The sequence below is a fragment of the Podarcis melisellensis genome (genome assembly GCF_964234715.1).
Source record: "Podarcis melisellensis genome assembly, chromosome: Z".
Taxonomy (NCBI): Eukaryota; Metazoa; Chordata; class Lepidosauria; order Squamata; family Lacertidae; genus Podarcis; species Podarcis melisellensis.
This window is the reverse complement of record NC_138547.1, coordinates 46,559,008-46,581,470: the sequence shown is the minus strand read 5'-3', so window position 1 is coordinate 46,581,470 and position 22,463 is coordinate 46,559,008. Positions and strand designations below refer to the sequence as shown.

At 43.9% G+C, this 22,463-nt stretch overlaps 1 protein-coding gene across 11 annotated transcripts in view; it reads right to left on the bottom strand.

Annotated features, from left to right (window-relative positions):
* The window catches only part of DLG3 (discs large MAGUK scaffold protein 3), a 113,378-nt gene that overhangs the window by 14,334 nt on the left and 76,581 nt on the right, over nt 1–22,463 (bottom strand). The window contains exon 1 of one of the 11 annotated variants that reach the window (XM_081896927.1): nt 19,599–19,693. The exons of the other annotated variants lie outside the window; for them this stretch is intronic. The gene's annotated coding sequence lies outside the window, so the exon portion shown is untranslated. Of the gene's footprint in view, nt 1–19,598; nt 19,694–22,463 lie in introns of those variants that run through there. 11 annotated transcript variants of the gene reach the window in all.

Below are 22,463 nucleotides of genomic sequence, written 5' to 3'. Positions count from 1 at the left end.
GGGCAACTAAAGTGATTGAGGGGATGGAACACCAAATGAAGAAAGGATAATGGATTTGGAGCTTTACAATTAAGGCGGCGCATGACAGTTTAAAACATTGTGGGTGGTATGAAGAGAACATTGAGTTTTTTCTTCCTCTCACAATACTAGAACTCAGTCACCCAATAAAAAATAACTGACAGCAAGTTCAGTACAGGCTGTAGAAAGTACTGTTTTCATACAATACATAATTAACTTATGGAATTCACAGCTACAGAAAGTGCTGATGGCCAAAGATTAGCTGGTTCATAACACCTCCATTTTCAGAGGCAGCAAGTGTCTGAAACACCAGTAGAAGAAGGGCAGCTGCACTCATGCTCTGGTAAAGAGCTTTCTCAGAAACACCTGGCGACTGCTGGAAACAGTCTGGATGAAACCTTGTTCCAGAAGGCTCCTCATATGTTCTTAATCATCAATATGCACCTAGGTACTCAATATGCATGTAGTACATAGGTGAGGCTATCAATATTAAATAGATTTAATGTACCCTGCTCACCCTTTTTATTTAGTCTACCCTAAAAAATAGGTTATAGCAATATATTACAGTTAAGCAAGGTATTCAAGAGAGGTGGGCCTTTGGCTTTGCGCTCTGAATTCAACGCTGCATCCTCTTTTTCTAGGAAAAATAATTATGCTCTATATAAGTACCTAGGATATATAGTTGCTAAATAAAAGTTAAGTAGTAGTAGCAGCAGGTGCACACTCAGCGTACAGGGAACTTTGGTAAGAGGCTGAATAGAGATTGTGAGGGGTTTTCTTCAGAGTGGGATAATTTAGCAGAATAAATACCCCTTTAGAAGATGTGCAGAACCTGAAAGCTGTATATATTCTAATTTTATACAGTTTCCCCTGCCTGCAGTAGGAGACAGCTTCCCACTGCTCCTGGGAGGCATAGTCATTCTCCAACAGCATATAGGCTAGACCATTCAGCTTCCAAGATTCTTGTGCATGGAATTTCACAGAATTGGCTATCTGGCACAGACAAAAGCCTAAGAATTTTGACTATTTTTTTTAAAAAAATAAAAGCTTTCTAACTCTGGCAGTGGTTCTAGGGATTATCTAAACCAGTGGTTCCCCAACTCCCCCCTCCCAGACCAACTGATAATTGTTGGTGGCCTTAGCAGAAAATATAGATTTTTCTGCCTAATGTGCTGTGTGCTGTATGATTTTTTTTACAGCATTTTTACTGCTGCTTTTGTTTCTTAAATTGTATTTTATTATATTACAGTATACATTCCACAGAATTCAAACTGTAATACTGTTGACACACATCTTGTGCTTAGGTCACGTTCCAGGGACAGCGCATAAAGTCAAAATTGCATATAGTTAATAAACAAACATACATACATCTTGGAACCACCCCTGAGTAAGCAATCTTACTTTCTTGAACTGGCATGTCAAATGGGTTTTATCCCCCAAGCAACAGAGAGAATTCTGAGTTGTTCACCCTGTTTACCGGGCTCTGGAAGGCTCTCACAAGATCTTGCGGAGCTGTCTGAGATCTCAGGAGAATTTGAAAGCCTCCCAAGGCCCAGTAAGTCAAGACTCTTTCTGCACCAGGAAAACCTTGTGGAAAAAGAGCTTTTAAGCTCTATGCCTTCAGTGCATTTAATTTGTGCAATTTCAATCGGCCAGCCTCCAACTGCATAGTTGAAAGTGTATATGTTAAACACACATAAGTTGCAAGTTAACTATACAATACAAAAATAAAAGCATCAATAAAATACAGATAAAAATCAACATGAATCACTTAAAAGTTCTCTTCTAAATATTGCTTCAAATGTACCATTAGCATTTTCTTCAAAACCTTAAATATGAAGGTCAAAAGATGCAAACAGCAACTGTATACAAAATCAAAAGCAGATTATCATCTTATTTGTGCTTCACACCAACCCCCCCCCCCAAATTATTCTGATTACAGGAGAAGTGCATCTTTCCAAGCAGTTTATGAGCAACCTAGAACTAGCTGCATCCACATACAGTGGTACCTCTGGTTATGCACTTAATTCGTTCTGGAGGTCCGTTCTTAACCTGAAACTGTTCTTAACCTGAAGCACCACTTTACCTAATGGGGCCTCCCACTGCTGCTGCACCGCAGCAGTGCAATTTCTATTCTCATCCTGAAACAAAGTTCTTAATCCGAGGTATTATTTCTGGGTTAGCGGAGTCTGTAACCTGAAGCGTATGTAACCCGAGGTACCACTGTACAAAGAAACCTCCACTTCCTGCTTTCAAAACATCAAAGTAGCTTTGAGAAAACATATGGTGCGTAGAGGCCAAACAAGAAAAAGTCACTCCTAAGCGTGGTGATGCCACTTGCATCCTCCAGGAATAGCATGGATTGTAGGAGAACTCCCAAATTGCAAACCTGGTTGCATATCTCTGACCAATCTAGATCAGCTGTTTCCTAATCCATCTCTCTGTCTTATGTTGTTATCTGGCTAAAATATTGTATCTACAGTTATGCAAGCACCAGAATAGGAACTTCTGGCTGTTTGCTGGGACATTCCATGGAACTCACAGAAATCACCACCAACTGTGAATATTTGTCAACCACCACAAGCATTTCTGTGGAGACAATACAACTTGCAACTAAAACTTCCACATATGCTTAAAGTATGTGCTATACAGTATTAGAAACTCAGATATAAGCTAGGTGCCAAATGAGGTTACAGTTGCCACAACAGAATACCTAGTTGCCATTTTTGAGCCAGGTGGCTCAAAAGTCCTATTTTTTTTGTTCCTGAAATTCATTCTAATTGTACATAAAATTCTATTCCACAGGTTGTGTTGCTCGAGTGCAAAACAGTCAAAATCCAAGGATTCCCCAGGCATGCACCTCCAGATGGTGGAGACGTCATAGAATCATAGAGTTGGAAGAGACCACAAAGGCCATCGAGTCCAACCCCCTGCCAAGCAGGAAACACCATCAGAGCACTCCTGACATATGGTTGTCAAGCCTCTACTTAAAGACCTCCAAAGAAGGAGACTCCACCACACTCCTTGGCAGCAAATTCCACTGCCGAACAGCTCTTACTGTCAGGAAGTTCTTCCTAATGTTTAGGTGGAATCTTCTTTCTTGTAGTTTGGATCCATTGCTCCATGTCCGCTTCTCTGGAGCAGCAGAAAACAACCTTTCTCCCTCCTCTATGTGGCATCCTTTGTGGCACCATCCTGGTGCTTGGGCAGCTTCACTTGGTTGCAAGTGACTGACAGCCAAGTGCAAAATGTGCCTGGAAAAATTTTGAACGCTGGTGCTATGTGTAGAAAAAAAGAGTCTATAACCACTAGGCTGGCCATCTGAGCGGTCAAATAATGGAGTTGCTCAAATGACTAGTCAATATATTGCCAAATATTTTAAAATCATAAACAAGTTTGATAGGTATGCATGTTGTTTCAAAACAATGAATTATTTTATAATATTTCTATTTCATCTTTCCCCCAAGCAGCTCAAGGCAGCATAAATTATCCATTTAGAATGCCAACCACACCGTGAGGTGCAATACTGACCCAACACTGCCTAATCAGCTGCATGACAGATTTGAACCTGGTCCCTCTGATCTTAGTCCAACACTATTAGGTAGCAGCCTTCGCCACTGATGACTACTTGCAGTAGTGTTTGGAGATACCTGTTGCTATAGAAGGTGGCCAAAGACAGAAACTTTGATATGGTGACAGATTTACCACCTACTGATGCAAGGCTAGGGGGCAAGCAGTCCTTGCTACAAAATGAAACTGGAATGTTTGACTGCAGTCAAGTAACAGGCAGTCAGGTGACAGGAAGAAAACCCCTAATATCCAGTTCAAACCATTACAGCTTTAGCAAGTACACAGTGTGGGTCTGCAGGATATACCCACTAAAATTTAGCCTGTAAAGCAGCCCTAAGGAAGGGGAAGAAGGGATAACAAATGCAAAGCAAGTGAGCCACAGTCTGCATAAGGTATCAAATAGCACCTGTTGACATACACTTTTTCTAGTCTGAATGGTGCTACTGGTCCATAGATTTACAGAACAAGTGGTACTGCTTGGTGCATAGTGGATCAGGTCCCAAAATCTTTTAAGTGTCACAGGTAAGATATTATGTCAAGATGACTACCTAAAAGGGAAGGGACTCAATCCTGATGACAAGAAGGATCTATTGGGAAATGAATTAGGGGTAAAGGACCTGAACAGGAACTAAGTTGTGATGATCTGAGATAGGGTGCAAAATAAATTAATCCATTTATCTGGAAGATCTGGATAGGAAATTTGTTGGCTTGAATTCTGCAAAACTGAGATTCTAAAATCTGAATTGGAATATATATACATACAATACATGCACATATACTGTAGGAAAACTTTATGCGAATTTGTATCTATGGATCATGCCACAAATCTTTTAAGTACCTTGCAACACTCATGCTACAGAGACCCCGGCAAGTTTTCCTGGAAAGAAAATATTGACAAAGCACACCATAACAGTCATTGTAATGCTTGCAGTCTCATGGACAACAGCCCCTAAACCTCTACAAACAAGAGGAATGGGAACAAAACCAAATGGACAGTACTGTTTGGGAACAAACTCTGATCAGAGCTGTGCAAATGTGATTAATGAGATTAATGTGTTTGAAAATAGAAGGTTCACTGACCCTACCACCACCAACACACCCAGAATCTTACCCTACCCATTGGTTTCATTGTTAAAATGGAGGGATTTTCTTCAACAGGGAAGAGGTAGCATAGATATCCTTGGCACACCAAAACTATGGCTAATAATGGCTTAGCATGAATGCATGATCACGCTGGTTCCCAAGAAGGCAACTGCGGCCACTTTGCTCTTCTCTGGGCTTTTAAGTCAGTGCAGGATGGCAGCAGTCAAGGTTTGGTCTGGCATGACATCTGAACCCAGGATTGTGGGTAAGGTCTCTCCTCCTTAACCACAATCTGCAATCATAGGACAGACCTTGGCTACAGTAAGTGTGAGGTCCTAATGAACAGCCACCACATTTGCGTGGTCATGTTAAGTCACATTTTGGCTTACTGAGATGTAAAGCAGGCAAGGCCTGGTTTTCACTAGGACAGCCCCTTTCCCTCACTATAACTTTGGGCTCTACCTTTCTCTCCAGAATGCTACCACATTCCTCCTTTCATTGCACTTGCTTCTTTGTCAGTAGTTATTCATCCAGGCATAAAGTTGCTGCCACGAACAACTGATGCTAACTCTTATTTAAAGCTTGGTCATATTTAATATTTACATTAAACCAGGGGTCGGCAAACTAAGGTCCATGGGCCGGATCAGGCCCAAATGCCTTTAGGATCCGGCACGCGGACTGTCCGTGGATTGGCATGGGGATTCTGTTCGTTTGGGCTGCGCCATTTTCCCCCTGTGCCATTCCATCCCCCTGCCTTCCTCACACACACCACGGCGGTGCTTCCTCCCTCCCTCCTCCTGGCTTCTCCCTGCCCTGCCTAGAGGAGGAAAGGGGTCTGGGCTAAGCTGGCTGAACGCCATTTTAAGGAGCCCCTCTCCGGAGCCAGCCCTTTCGTGCCTCTCATCTTCCCTCCGCTGCCGCCACCCTGGTGCTCCTGTGGGCCAGAGAGCAGAATGGATGAGCTCGCTCTGCCTACCCAACAAGAAGCAGCAGCAGCCCCAGGGGAGGTAAGCACAGCGGCTGGGGATGGGGAGGAGGACTACTTGCCCCCCTTGCCTCTTCTTCCAGCTTTCCCCCACCGGTGCCGCTTCTCCGGCCTGCCACAAGGTCTGAGGGACAGTAGACCAGCCTGCGGCTATTTTTTTTTGCCAACCCCTGCTTTAAACCATCAATTCCTGTGCTTCTGGCATCCATAGATATACAGCAATTTAAGCAGACCTTAATCTAAATGAATATCTTGTTTTATTTAAAGAAATTGTAACCTGCTCTTCAGCAAAAACAAAATAAAACAAAACTCCTCCCAGAGCAGGCTATAGATCACTACAGTCCTTGCCCTCAGACTAACAATCTAGTACAGTGGTACCTCGGGTTACATACGCTTCAGGTTACATAATATGCTTCAGGTTACAGACTCTGCGAACCCAGAAATAGTACCTTGGGTTAAGAACTTTGCTTCAGGATTAGAACAGAAATCGTGCTCCAGCGGCACGGCAGCAGCAGGAGGCCCCATTAGCTAAAGTGGTGCTTCAGGTTAAGAACACATTCAGGTTAAGAACAGACCTCCGGAACGAATTAAGTACTTAACCCGAGGTACCACTGTTTGCAAAAGCAAGAACCTTAAGTATCATATTGGCATTTCTTTTTGCAGCTCATTGAAAAACAGAAATCCTGTCTATGTAGCGTACAGGCAACATAGAAACTGAAAACTACTCTTTTCATTGAGTCAAGAAGAAGCTACTAAAAAGCAGTTTTTCTCATATCTCCTCCTGCACCATGTGCATGTATGAAAACATGCCATAAGCAGTCACATCCACAGATGCGCATGCACACATGTGCACAGCCACAAATTTGGTGAACAGCCTTATTCTCATCTGGGTACCCAGTCAAGCACCCGTTTTAACCATGTTAAGAATAAGTAGGAGTATCTCTTCTCAAAATTATAACCTAAACTCTGCAAAATCAATTCCAGCTTCTAATGACCTCTATAGATTCTGCGCTAAAATTATTTGGCAAAAACTTGTAAACTAAAACAATTCCAACTCAGCACTAACTTGGTCAGTAGGTTTGTGCTGCATATAATAAAAGTTCTTATGAAAAATATATAAAAAAGCAGACTGAAAATGTTTTTGCTATGGCTCACAACTGCAAAGAAATAGATGCAAAGTTTAGCATATATGCTACCTATTTCTAATGCAGAATGTGACTAGGTAGGTTCCCTTGACCTTATGTAACTATCCACTTCCATTGTGCAATTTAAAAAAATTCCTTGGCTTTTATTCACATACTCCCAGCTGATCTTTCCTAAGAGTTTTATTTATTATATTTATATCCAGTACTTAATACAAAGATCTCAAGGCAGTATACATTGTTCCTCACATCTAACATTTAATCCTTACAACAACCAGTAAAGTGTGATTTACTGGACAAAAGTCACCAACAGAGCTTCATGGCTGAGTGCAATTTTAAGCCAGTGTCTCCTGAATCCTAGTCCCACACTTTAACCCCAACAATACACTAGGAAATAATAAAGTTTGGCTAAATCATCATCTAGTTATATTTACTTGGATAGAAAAAGAGTAACAAATGTTTGAAAAAAGTAAACCTGTCAGCTCAAGTTTGCCAAGAATTATTGAAAAGGCATTGATCAAAGTTTGGAAATATACTAAACCTCTTCAGGTAATATAGTCTCTGTACCATTAGCTGTGTTAATCCCCATTAGACTGCTGTAGTAGACCATGCAGGATTTCCCCCCCATGGTTGGAACACACCATTTATTTTTTATTTGCATTTTCAAAAACAGGAACATAGAGCATATTTAACCCCCTCCCCCACTTACAACTTCGTACCAAATACAGCATGTATACATATACCATATGACTTCCCTTCCACCCTTTTCCTGGTTCCTTTGCTTTTCTACTACTCTGCATAATTCAACTCATCATCGTTTGTTATCTATCAAATATTTCAACTCTGCTGGTTTTACTCAAGACCTGCTAAGCTATGTATTTGTCTATACTGGTTCTTGAAATAGTCAATAAATATTGCCCATTCCTCATCTTCATTTTCTTTTATCCCGTTCGTCAGACCAGCCAGATCAGCATATTCGAACACTTTACATTGCCATTCTTCCTTAGTGGGTACTAGACTTGTTCTCCACCTTTGTGCCAATAATATTCTAGCTGCGGCAGTGTCATATAGTAGTACACTCTTTTCTTTTTGGGGGACCTCCGTTGTTACCATCTCCAAGAGTTTTTTTAAGTATCTTTTTAAATCCATTATATATAGTTTCCTAATATGCCTTAATGATTTTACAGGACCACTACATGTGAATAAAAGATCCCTCAATTTCATTACACTTTCAACATATACCTTTTTCTTTTTTTAGACATTTTTGCCAATCTGGTGGGTGTTAAATACCATCTGTGGGTCATTTTCATCATAATTTCTTTTAGCGCATAACAAGGTGTAAAATTAATATTTATTTTCCACAACTTTCCCCATAATTCATAATCAATATTGTGACCCACATCTTGTGCCCACTTAATCATGCTCGATTTCACAAATTCCTCTTTAGTTTCCCACTGCAACAGCAGTTTGTACATTTTTTATAATACTTTTATATTTGTATCTTTTATACCTTTTATATTGGTTTCTACAAACCCCATCCTTTCTAACAGTTTTATCATAAACAGGCAGGAGACGTTATCAAAGGCCTTTTCAGCAGACCATGTAGGATTCTAAAGCTGCCCTATAGAATGTAATAGAACTGGTTAGTGGACCTTTCAATAAGTGAAGAGAAAATGTGAATGGCTGTACACTAGAGAAGTGGCACGTGTATTATCCCAACTTGATTACCCGCTTCAGGCTAATGTTACCATAGCTAAGATGCAGAGCCTCCAGATACGGATGGACTCCCAGCATCCCAGTGAGCATGCTCAATGGTCAGGAATGACAGGAGTTTTAATCCAATATCTAGACAGCCATAGGTTCCACTCCTGGTGTAGCAACTGTGGAATACAGCTGGGTCTGAAGCAAGCATAACAGTAAATGAAGTTTTGAAAATCCTCTTAACCTGGGCTAAGATGGGACAGAATTTCCACTTGGTACTACCCTGATATCTAGCAGAGACTAGAACAGGCAAATGAGTTCAGCAGAGATGAAAATATGCTACCTTGTTCATGTTCAGAAAAACAGTCCCTGAATGACAATTCCTTTGCTACCTAGTTTATCTATTCATAAACCCAAGCTAATACTGACCACTCTCCTTCTGAACTGGCACATGAATAATTCCTGCTACAGAAAATACCACCTGTACTCTGCAGAAATAGCCAAGAGAAGGGTGGGGGAGGAAGTAGGTTTAACATTAACCACAGGCAAGTTTAGCATAAGCCTCTTACTGGTAACACAGCAACTCCCAGAGATTCTTTCTACCAAACACGTCACTACTAGTAGTAGGTCCAACTCAGGTGTCAAGCAATATCCTTAAAAGTGCCACATAAAATTGGGCAGACATGGCTATTAACCTTCAGGTACAGTAGTAAGAGTGCATGAGCCAGGAGGGACTCTTGGGCCCATTAATACATGCTAGCAACTGACAACTAAGCTTTTTAGAGTCACAGCAACTTAGAAGCAGCTTCCACAAAGACTCAGCAAAGGCTCCAAGGTCCTTATTCCATTCAGAATGGTTAAACAGAAATCTGGAGTTAAATAACCAGTCTTCAGGCTCTGCAGTTTGGCAGGTGCTTTACTTCCAGGCCCTGAGGCACAGAATAGTGCCTATTCTCAAAGCTTCGCAGAATCTAGTGGCAGGAAACAGGGCAAGCAGGAAAAAGGGGCAAAACCAACTCAATCCTACTGGATCCAAGAGCAAGGATTAGACAACACAGTGAAATGAAAGACATAAATAAAGAAGACAGGTCAGCCTCAAAAGCCAGAAAGGAATCAATCTCTAGGTAGAAGGAGCTGTCAGCTACACAGGTAAGTAATAATAATAATAATAATAATAATAAATTTTATTTATACCCCGCCCTCCCCAGCCATGGCGGGGATCAGGGCGGCTAACAAACAATAATAAAAATGAGTTGAATGAATACAACTTAAAAACAAGATTAAAATACAACATTAAAACAATTAAAATCCAGCCTCATCACAGGAGGAGAAAGGAGAAAGAAAGAAAGAAGGGGAGGGAATAAAATTGACTCCAAGCCAAAGGCCAGGCGGAACAACCCAGTCTTTCAGTACTGTAGTGAGAGCCTTGTTTCCATTGGGATGATGGTGGCGGATGAAGCTCGATATATGGTGAGTAGCCTGCACTTATCTATACCTTTGGCTGTAGTATTTTAGGCAACAGGTAATACCATCTAGGATTATTTTGATTTGGTAATTGTTAAGGGTTTAAAGATTAGGAATTTTGCAGTGTGAGTGTAGACTCACATCCCCATACCCTTCATTATACCTGGTGATAGTTACAATTCCCTTTTTGTAATAATAATAATTTATTATTTATACCCTGCCCACCTGGCAGGGTTTCCCCAGCCACTCTGGGTGGCTCCCAACAGAATATTTAAAACATGATAAAACATCAAACATTAAAAACTTCCCTAAACAGGGTTGCCTTCAGATGTCTTCTAAAAGTTTGATAGTTGTGACTTATACCACTGCAAAGCTATAAGGTAGAGGGCAGCAACCTAAGGCCCATGGGCTGGAAGCAGCCCATGAGGGTCGCTTAACCGGCCCATGAGCCACCCCCGAACCGAGCCTCCAGCTCAGCGAGTCCCTGCACACTGCGCTATACCGGCGCAGCATGGCGCGAGGACTCTCTTCTATGGCTCCGGAAATCGCTTCTGTGCATGCCCAGATGCCGGAAATTGCGTCTGTGCATGTCCGTGGCCCCGGAAATCGCTTCTGTGCATGCCCAGACACCAAAAATCGTTTTTTTTTGGTGCAGGTGCGATTTTTGGCGTCTGGGCAAGTCGCGCTGTGCTGGTCCGACCCACAGAGGATCTCCGCAGGAGTGATCCAACCCATGCCCAGTGAGCCTTGCCAACCCCTGCTTTAAGGTATATATATGTTTCCTACAAACATTCCCAATCTTAATACTCCAATATAATAATAATTTATTATTTATACCCCGCCCATCTGGCTGGGCTTCCCCAGCCACTCTGGGCGGCTTCCAACAAAATATTAAAATACAATAGTCCGTCAAACATTAAAAACTTCCCTAAACCGGGCTGCCTTCAGAGCAAAGAAGTCAACACTGTGGGGAAAAAGTTGTTTATTGCTTTTGTGATGTACAGTCATGGGAAAAAGAAAGTGCACCCTCTTTGAATTCTGTGGTTTTACATATCAAGACATAATAGCAATCATTTGTTCTTTAGCAGGTCTTAAAATTAGGTAAATACAACCTCAGATGAACAACAGCACATGACATACACTGTGTCATGATTTATTCAATGGAAATAAAGCCAAGATGAAGAAAACATGTGTGAAAAACTAAGTACACCCTTACTGTTTCCAAAGGAATTAAGAGGCTAAGCAGCAGACAGGGGCAGCTAATCAAATGCCCTTCCTTAATTGATCATCAGCAAATATGCCCACCTCTATAAAAGCCAAAGTTTTATCAGTTTGCTGGTCTGGAGCATTCAGGTGTGTTTTAACACAATGCCAAGGAGGAAAAACGACCCAATGCTCTTATAAGAACAATTGCTGTTGCCCATGAAACTCAGAATGCTTCTAAGGCCATCTCCAACCTATTTTAAATCCATGATTCTACAGTGAGAAAGATTATTCAGAAGTGGAAAACATTCAAGATAGTTGCCGATCTTCTCAGAAGTGGATGTCCCAGAAAATTCACCACAAGGTCAGGCCATGCAATGCTCAGAGAAATTGCAAAAAAGAGTTATATCTCAGGCTCTACAGGCCTCAGTTGTCATGTTAGATGTTAAAGTTCATGACAGTATAATTGGATAAAGACTGAACAAGTATGGTTTGCTTGGAAGGGTTTCCAGGAGAAAGCCTCATCTCTCTAAAAAGAACATGGCTGCGTGGATTTGGTTTGCAAAGTTGCATCTGAACAAGCCACAAGACTTCTGGAACAATGTCCTTTGGACAGATGAGACCAAAGTGGAGATGTTTGGCCATAATGAACAGTGCCACGTTTAGCAAAAACCAAACACAGCATGTCAGCACAAGAGCCTCATACCAACTGTCAAGCACAGTGGTGGTGGAGTGATGATTTGGGCTTGTTTTGCAGCCACAGGACCTGGGAACTTTGCAGCCATTGACTTGACCATGAACTTATCTGTATACCAAAGTATTCTACAGTCAGTTGTGTGGCCATCTGCCCAGCAGCTGAAGCTTAGCTGAAATTGGGTCATGCAACAGGACAAGGATCCCAAACACACCAGCAAATCTACAACAGAATGACTGAAAAAGAACAAAATCAAGGTGTTGCAATGGCCCAGTCAAAATCCAGACTTCAACCCAACAGAAATGCTGTGCGGGACCTTAAGAGAGCTGTGCATAAATAAATGCCAGCAAACCTCAATGAACTGAAGCAACATTGTAAAGAAGAATGGGCCAAAATTCCTCCATAACTATGTGAGAGACGGATAAATGCCTACAGACAACAATTACTTCATGTTTTTGCTGCTAAAGCTATTGAATCATAAGCAAATGAATCATAAGGTGTACTTTGTTTTTCACATGTGGCTTTTCCATTTTGGCCTTATGTGTTAAAAAAAAATCATGACACAGTGTATGTTGTTCATCTGAGGTTGTATTTGCCTAATTTTAAGACCAGCTAAGGAACAGATGATTGTTATTATGTCTTCATATGTAAAACCACAGAATTCAAAGAAGGCGCACTTTCATTTACCCCACGTATAGTGTTGGAAACCTATTGCCTCAACAGCTATAAAATCAAGTTCACATTCTGAACTACTGCACAAGCTGCTAAAATCCTGTGGCACCTTGAGGACTGGAATGAAGCTTGTAAACACTCTTACTCCCCTGCTGCCTCTTGCATCTGCCATAAACTATGAGAGATAGCAGCAGCATGATGTGAAAGACTTGGTCTGTGAGGAGCTAACAACTGACTGAGTATGCAGTAATTTCTGCACTGGGATTATTTCTTCAGAGAGATACTGAAATCCAGAGATTCAACAGGCAAGGAGAAACTTGTATACACCTTTAATTATCCCTAGCAACTCTTGTCTGTTTTACTGTATTGTATTTAAAACATTTTGTAAGTTGCCTCAATAACTTTGGGCTGTGAACAAGGTAGAACAAGGTAGAAGCCTCTCAAATGAGCAAAATGCAGGTGCTGGAACTTCAGTAAAAGAGAGCATAAGCCTTCCAAACAGCAGTGAGCCTTGAGGAATAGAGGGCAGAAAACTTGCATTGCACCCTTTTTCAACAAAAGGAAAATTTAACTCTTAACAAATGCTTTCAGGGAAATAAAAAGTGGCCCAGTGCTGGTATCTTCTATCCATGGCCAAAAGCATGCTAAATGCTTCTGAAAGTTCAAAATGAGTTCAAGAACCTGGGTGTCATTACCCCAACCCAGTCAGGAGAAATCTTTTTGTTCCAAGGTCTTCAAAGCCTCAGGTTCCCCAGTGCTATTGGACTTGGAATCAATGGGGCTACTGTCCACATATCAACCCCCACACTTGCACAATGAGTCTTAGTTTTTGACACGATGGTTTTGTGTTTGCTGTAAACCCAACCCCCACACTCCTACAGGATTTGTTTCTATGGTAAACCCAGCTAGTAAGGGAAGCAGTTGCTATATTAACCTCTAGCTGGCTGCAAAGCTTCAGTATTAGGCTGAGCATCAAGCTGCATGAAGGTTTTTGTGAGAGCCAGGAATACATCATCCCACACTAACCACAGTAGTTTACTCACTCAGCTCAAGTTGACAGTGAGGTGCATTTTGACTGGGAGGGTTAATCTCTTCCTTTCTGCAGCTGACAGCATTTTAGCTGCAGGTTGCACACAGCAGAATTGCCACAAATGCAAGCCTGAGAAGCGAGCAGATTGAAAACCTCCTACCTCCAGTATACCATTTCATCATCAATGCTTGAAATGAATTGCCCACTGCGATAAAATTATAAAGGCAAAACTGTTAGCCTATCAGGCTCACACTGTATTGTAAGATAGCAGCAAAGAATAAATGAATCTTTTCCCTGAAATAACTGCAAGATTCAATACAATTAAAAGATTAAGAAAATACTATCCTTATGTCAGTTTTAGCCATACAGTACAAGATCCAGAAAGACAGAGATCATGTTGACTATCTACAGTGTCTATTCCTGATCAGTAAGCCTCAAAGCCTCATTTGGTGCCATATCTTATGTGCAGTGCCATTAGAATCACTACACCCTGAGGGAGGGATTGCAATTCCAAGGTAATGCCTGCGTCTTATGTTAGAAGACATATTTGTATCCTGCCCATCTTCTTAGAGAGGTTTAGACTAAAAACTATCCACTTAAAATTATTTTCACTTGGGATTTGCTAGCCATATCTTGCAGAACAGATAGTCCCACAGAGGTATCAGAATGTTCCTTCTACACTAATTTCTCTGGTTATATGCTTAGGGTACTGAGAGCAAGTGAGAACTTTTGTTTTGCTTTTCACAGTAATTACAGGTGAAACTCGAAAAATTAGAATATTGTGGAGAAGTTCACTTATTTCAGTAATTCAACTTAAAAGGGGAAACTAATACATGAGATAGACTCATGACATGCAAAGCGAGATATGTCAAGGCTTTATTTGTTATAATTGTGATGATCATGGTGTACAGCTGATGAAAACTGCAAATTAACAATCTCAGAAAATTAGAATATTAAATGAAATCAGCAAAACAAGGATTGCAAATAGAGCAATATTGGACCTCTGAGAAGTAGAAGCATGCATATGTACTCAGTACTTGGTTTGGGTCCCTTTTACATCAATTACTGCCTCAATGCGGTGTGGCATGGATGCTATCAGCCTGTGGCACTGCTGAGGTGTTATGGAAGACCAGGATGCTTCAATAGCAGCCTTCAGCTCTTCTGCATTGCTCGGTCTCATGTCTCTCATCTTTCTCTTGGCAATGCCCCATAGATTCTCTATGTGGTTCAGGTCAGGCAAGTTTGCTGGCCAATCAAGCACAGTAATCCCATGGGCACTGAACCAGGTTTTGGTACTTTTGGTAGTGTGGGCAGGTGCCAAGACCTGCTGGAAAATGAAGTCAGTATCCCCTAAAGCTCGTTTGTGGAAGGAAGCATGAAGTGCTCCAAAATCTCCTGGTAGACAGCTGCGTTGACCCTGGACTTAATGAAGCACAGTGGACCAACACCAGCTGATGACATGGCTCCCCAAATCAACACAGACTGTGGAAACTTCACACTGGACTTCAAGCATCTGGCATTGTGTGCCTCCCCATTCTTCCTCCAGACTCTGGGTCCTTGGTTTCCAAATGAGATGCAAAAGTTGTTCTCATCAGAAAAGAGGACTTGGAACCACTGAGCAACAGACCAGTTCTTTTTCTTTTTTTTTAGCCCAGGTAAGACGCTTCTGATGTTGTTTCTTGTTCAGAAGCAGCTTGACAAGAGGAATACGACATTTGAAGCCCATCTCCAGGATCCGTCTGTGTGTGGTGGCTCTTGATGCACTAACTCCAGCCTCAGTCCACTCCTTGTGAAAGTCCCCAACACGTTTGAATGGTCTTTTCCTGACAATCCTCTCCAGGTTGCGGTCATCCCTGCTGCTTGTGCACCTTTTTCTTCCACACTTTCCCCTTTCGCATAACTTTCCATTAATGTGCTTCAATACAGCACTTTGGGAACATCCAACTTCTTCTGCAATTACCTCTCCTAATTGAGAGTCTCAATGATGGCTTTCTGCACAACTGTCAGGTCAGCAGCCTTCCTCATGATTGTGCTTCCTACTGAACCAGACTGAGAGACCATTTAAAGGCTCAGGAACCCATTGCAGGTGCTATGGATTGAATAGCTACTGCACCTTTACACAATATTCTAATTTTCTGAGATTGAGATTGTTAATTTGCAGTTTTCATCAGCTATACGCCATGATCATCACAATTATAACAAATAAAGGATTGACATATCTCACTTTGCATGTTATGGGTCCATCTCATGTATTAGTTTCACCTTTTAAGTTGAATTACTGAAATAAATGAACTTTTCCATGATATTCTAATTTTTCGAGTTTCACCTGTATACCATCATTGCCAAGCTCAGACCACTCTTTGATCACTTTCCTGAGACTGAAAGGCATGGCTTCACTCCGTCTTATAGCAGGGAAAAGAAACCAGAACAAGAAAAACTACAGGTTCTGACAGTAAGGGGTTTGTTTTCTTTTACTGCATGATCACATACTTCAAAGGCTAACAAATACGGGCATGGGTATTTTAAAGGCTGAACACAGCTTATGGGTCAGTTCATATCTCCACTACTTCAATGTGTTCAACTACATTCCAAATATTCCATTAACCAGTCTTCACACTCTGCCAATGTACATGAAGTTCCACTGCTATCTTATAATCCCATTATTTTCTGTTCTATCCACAGTAATGCAAATCCCTGCTTGAGGGTTCCTCTTATTTATATGTTGAGTGTTAACACAAGTGCATGTTAAACTGCCTTAGAAATGCAGTATCATGTAACCACCCAGTTGGCCCTCAGCTACAAAGCCCATCTGCCCTAAAGTAATGAAGAATTCCACAAGTTCAGAAGTCTGTCTCTGACATTCATGGCCACCGCAGAGTCTTTTTGGTTTTAGACAGGTTCCCACTAGCCCAAAAGCTCAATGCTGGGAGCAACATAGCTTAAGCAGGCCCTGAACAGCAAAATGTTTGCATACCTAAAAGCCCTCCAGATGCTGCTGGCTTTTCTCAGAGGTCTCTGGTGCTACACTCTTCAGCATGACATTAAAAATAACAAAGCTCCTTTTTACACTGACTGTGGATACTAATGGAGCTGTCATTTAAACATATTATACAGTTCAGTAAGACCAAACACTTCAAAGCCAAATGGCATTTCTAACATTTAGCTAGCAGCTGCTGTAAATCTCCAGCTCCATTTTTGCTGAACACAAGCACCCAACCCACATTGTGGCTCAGGTTACTTTACTAAATCTCACTTTGCAAATGAAACCTGAAATACAAGTGTACAAACCAACTTCCCTTTCTGCACTAACAGGCAACACGCATCATGGACTAGTCACTACACAGAAGCAAGTGATGGCTGTAATTGGCAGCTCTTCCCTGTTCTGTTTTTCTATCTCCCTTACCTGGTATGCCTGCTGCACTTGTAGAATTTCTTCCACACCCTCTTTAAGGAGGAACGTAGCAGAATAGAACAGGATCAGAAAATATCCATGACCAAGTTACGATGTACAGACAACCTTCCTAGAGAAAATAATGCATAAAACAGGAAGACACCTGTGACAAAATAAGTGAGGCCATGTCAGGCAACACCTTTTGCTGTGTACTATTTACTGTATTTTTTGCTCTATAAGACTCACTTTTTCCCTCTCAAAAAGTAAGGGGAAATGTGTGTGCGTCTTATGGAGCGAATGCAGGCTGCGCAGCTATCCCAGAAGCCAGAACAGCAAGAGGGATTGCTGCTTTCACTGCACAGCGATCCCTCTTGCTGTTCTAGCTTCTGAGATTCAGAATATATTTTTTTCTTGTTTTCCTTCTCCAAAAACTAGGTGCGTCTTATGGTCTGGTGCGTCTTATAGAGCGAAAAATACGGTAAGTTCCTGAACTAAGTGCAGCTAGGGGTCAGCAACATGCAAAGCTAGGAAACAGCAAATCCCAGTTGTTCAGGTTTTTCTCTGGAGAATCTCTGGATTACTCACCTTAGCAGCTGCTACTCAGCCTAATACAGCTAGCTCTGATTGCTCTCACCCCACCCGCTACTACTTTGTGAGGGGATTAAATACACAACCTCCTACTTTTAAAATGTTGCATTCAGTGTGACGTTTATCCTTCTCAAGCACAAGTTCAGTGTTCATATGGCCATCTCTCTCTCTCTTTGTGATCAGCAACTCCTTCTCCCTAGCCACTTACTCCAATCTGAAAGTGGCTGGCTTCGGTCAGTGAAATACTATATAACTAATGATACTGCCACCAGCCTTTGCATCCTTGAATCTTTCAGCAAGGATCTAATTAAAGACAGGTAACCAACAACCACAGCTCTGCCCAAAATACTGTAAATGGGTCCCTACTCCTAGACAGTTCTTGAGCTTCGAAACCAAATATTTATCACAGGCATTGAATAGCCACTGGTTTTGGAAGGGAAAGACTGCGTATTGTGTAACAAATTCTCTTTGGGAATAGCATAACCACCATTCAAACACTACCAAGTCCCACAACTCACATCAAATTTGCACCAAGCACGACTACTGACTACACCACCCACACACTTGGACGCAGGCCACACACTAATCCCAATTGCAAGGACACAGCTTTCCAAGAAAAGGAGACACCTGTTGCCTTTATGTGCACTACACAGCTTGAGCCTGGCACAAGACAAAGGAGGCACTGCTCCTTACAATGCAAAGGCTATTCATGGGCGCAGTGACCCCCTAAGAAGCTCCTTCAGCTCATTGGCATTGGGTGCTACTTCCAAACACAGGAAAACCTGTAGAACCATCCGTCATACCTACTGACTGCCACTGGCCTCTCTTACAGAGAAGCTCTTTAAACTCCAGCCTCAGTTAGCCACCTACAATCCTTTGCAGCCTGCCCTCCCTCCAGCTTGCCATGCTTACAGGCAACCTATTCTGCCATGGGGTTTTTAGAACAGATTGAAAGGGGACTTGCAGAAGGGCGAGACTGCCTCTCAGGCCCAAGCAAGCCAATTTGTTTCTTCCCTCTCAATTTGTCCCTTCCCTGGGAGGAAAAGAACATAGCTCAGTGACCAGCAGCTGCCACTCAGTGCCAAGCAGGCATTTGGCTGATTAACGTCCTGTGGCCTTTTAAATGCGTTTGTGGGAGGGGGGCATTGGTTTGTTTTTATCTTATTATGTTTTCTGGTGCTCTCATTTTGTATTTCTGTGTTGTGAATTGCCCTAGGATTTTCGGATGAAGGGCAGCAAACAAATTGAATTAATAACAATAAGCAAAACTGAGCCAGATAGACCAATGGTCTGACTCGCCACAAGGTAGATTTCTATTCTCTTTTAGGGGCACCAGCTGGCAAAGGGCGAGTAACCATATTCACAACAGCCATGCTTTTTATTTTAGATATATATATTTTAACTACATACACCCATCAGTGCAGTGCAGCAGCTAACCAGGACTTCAGGGTCCAATTCGCTCACCTTATTTGCTGGGGCTACTCGCGCCACGGGTGTGAGAGCCCTTTATTTCAGCCCAGCCTACCTGGCAGGGCTGCTCTTAGGGCAGCTTTTCGAGAGCCGCGCGGGTCAGGGGAGAGAGAGAGGCGGAGATAAAAGGAGAGATACGCCGCCTCAACCTTCCCGAGGAGTAAGAAAGGCAGGGTCCGCCGCAAAATGACTGTTAAGTAATTAAATCCACCTTGGCGGAGCAGGGGGAGGGGCGCTCGAATCCCTCGCCAGCATGTGCCGCCCGCCCCCTTCCCGTAAACGCCTAGCTTAACAGGAACAGCATTAGCAATATTATTATTATCATCATCATCATTATTATTATTATTTTACACCCCCCACACACCCTTGAGCCTGAGGGAGCTCGCCGGCGCATCGCCTCAAGGAGACTTAAGGGAATAAACGAGCCACCGCCGGGGCCATCTGGCCACAGTCCGGGAGGAGCGGTCAGTTTCGACGCTAACACTAGCGCCCCCGCCGCCGACAGGGATGGGGGCCAGCCGGTCACTCGCCTCCCAGGCTACCCTGTGGGACGCGCACTCCCCCCCGCCGTCTATTTCTTCACTTACAACAGGAGCGGGGCTTCTTTTTTCCTTTACCTGCCGCGGCGCCTTCCCGCATCAGCGGCAGCTCCTCCCACCCGCCGCCCAGTCCTCCCTACCCTGGCCGGGCCCCTTATCGCACAAAGCGAAGCCACCCGCACGGGCGGGAACGCCGAAGCCCCGCCTCCGCAGCCGGCTTCGTCCAACTGGAGGCCCGGCCCTCCCCGCTCTGTCCAGTCGCGGGAGGCCCTCCCTCAATGCAGGCACCGCCCTCCCGCGTGCCGAGCCTCCGCCCAATCGCCGGCGAGCTCCCTTTGAGGCCTGCCCCCCCCCCCGGCCCAATCGCAAGCCCGCGCTCCCCTCACACATGTCCCGCCCACCGGTCCCGAGTTCGCCCAGGAACCAATCCCAACCCCGCCGCAAAGCCGCCCCGCCCTCCTCCTCCAAGTCCCACTTCCGATACTCCGCTTAGCGCTAAGGTCACTGTCCCTGCTTCTCACCTCAACCTCTGTCTACTGACCCACCGATTGGCACCGCCCCTGCCACGTCAATCAATATTTTTCCTCCAATGCCCGCCTGCGCCTCTGCAATTGCTAGCGCTTATCGTCCAATAACCCTGTTGCATGCTGTGTCCGCAGACCGTTTCCCCCCACATTGGATGCGTATTAATGCAAAAAAAGGGGGAGAAAGGGGGGGAAAGGTAAAGGGACCCCTGACCATTAGGTCCAGTCGTGAACGACTCTGGGGTTGTGATGCTCATCTCGCTGTACTGGCCGAGGGAGCCGGCGTACAGCTTCCGGGTCATGTGGCCAGCAGGACTAAGCTGCCTCTGGTGAAACCAGAGCAGCGCACGGAAAAGCCGTTTACCTTCCCGCCAGAGCGGTACCTATTTATCTACTTGCACTCTGACGTGCTTTTGAACTGCTAGGTTGGCAGGAGCAGGGACCGAGCAACGGAAGCTCACCCCGTCGCGGGGATTCGAACCGCCGACCTTCTGATCGACAAGCCCTAGGCATACACACAAGCTAATGGGAGATGGTTGCCACCTTTTATCTTTTTTGCACAGCTCCTGTGCAACTGTTAGACAGCAAGCAAATAAATCGAGAGATGCAGTTTCCCCCAGGATTCATTTGCAAGCCTCTGGAAAGCTTGACCTGTGGAACTTCTTCCTGCTATACAGCTATTTGAGGCACTGAAATCCCCATGAAGGTGGGGCAGGGGAAAGATGGCAGCTCCAACCCCCCCCCCCATCCACTGAATCATTAAAACAGGCCTTGCTGCCTCCTGTGCAATATGACTCCAAAGTCCAATTATTGGTGCTGTTAATAAAGTTTCAACATGAAGCACTTCTTATTCATAGTGTCACCCCTTCCACCCGACATGTTTATCAAAAGCATTTTTATCCCATTTCTTCATACCAAAACACAAATTCCATAACATAGTTGTCAACTTACAGATTTGAAAATAAGGGACCAGCAGCCAAAATAAGGGATTTTGGCTTAGCTTATACAGAAATCCCGCACTCATGGAGCCATGCTGCTTTGGCTGCGACTGACTGTTTTTTGCAGGGGGTTGGACTAGATGATCCCAAGGGTCTACAACTCCCACCAGAGAAGAGTGGCAGACAAAATTGATGTACAGGTGGCAAAGCTTACAGGCAGAATTAGAAAGCAGGAAGAGGACCTCTTTAATAAGGAATGGGGAAAGTTTATAATTTATTTGAAAAGCTATTGGAAAGAGTTACATACATTGGTAGGATTGACAGAAAACTTGTAGTAAAAATTTGAAGTATGGATGGACAAATGATTTATAAAAATAGAGTTATGAAAGGGATGCAGAGGGGGAAATCACTACATTAAGATGCTGGGGTGGTTGGAGGGGATGCTAAACAGCACATTGGGGCTGCCATCGTCCTGGCGTGAGGAGTTCCATCGGCCCTTTCCTGCCCGAGAGAGAGGGAGAGAGACTCTCGCCCACGCTGCCCCAACCCGGCATGAGGTGGTTGCGGTGCCGCCGCGGCCGCTGAAGCGCCGCCCTTCTGTGTCCCTCCCCAACCCCTCATCTTCCTCCTCCCTCAGGCTGCCTCCTCAGCCGCCCCCGCTGCCACCTACGGCTTCCCCTGGCAGCGCGGCGGACGTCTCTCAAGAGCGGGGCTGCCTGCCCGCCCACCGCCACCCATCTCCTCACGACGCGCCCCTGAGGGGGGAAAGGAAGAGACGGAGATGCGACAGCTTGTGAGCGCTCTCTCTCGAGGCGGAGGACCCCAAGCCGCTGCTTCCCTCCCGAGCCGGGCAAGCATGAAACCCAGGAAATTTAAGGGACATCATCAATCTGGGACAGCAGCAGGGATAAGGGAGTTTCCCGCCAAATAAGGGACGGTTGACAGCTATGTTCCAAAACTCATAAGTAAATCGGGGTGGGGGTGTGCGGATACTCAACTCTAAGCAAGAGCAAAGGATCAGGCAAAGCATCTGCAAAACACATGGCTCAGGGCTGGTACAAGACATTTTGGCACCTGAGGTGTACCACAAAATAGCACACACCTCCCTCCAAGGAATAAGGGATGAGTGAAGGTCTACACTGGGAACAAGGGGAGAATAAAGACCAAGATCTGCTGTCCCTGTGAATCCTGCCACCTGAGGCGGTTGCCTCGCCTTGCTTAATGGGTGGCCCGGCCTCTATATGGCTGAATTGTAAAGACCCTGAGGGACCAAGTACATTCTCCAGACAGGGGTCACAGAGACAGGAATGAACAATTCCATGAAAGATAAAGCTATCTGGGGGTATTAACTGAGATCTTTGTGTTTCACTCCATCGTTGGAGGCAGTATGCCCCTCAGTACCGGAATCACAAGTCATCGGAGCCCTCTGGTCCTGTCTGCAGTCTTCCAAC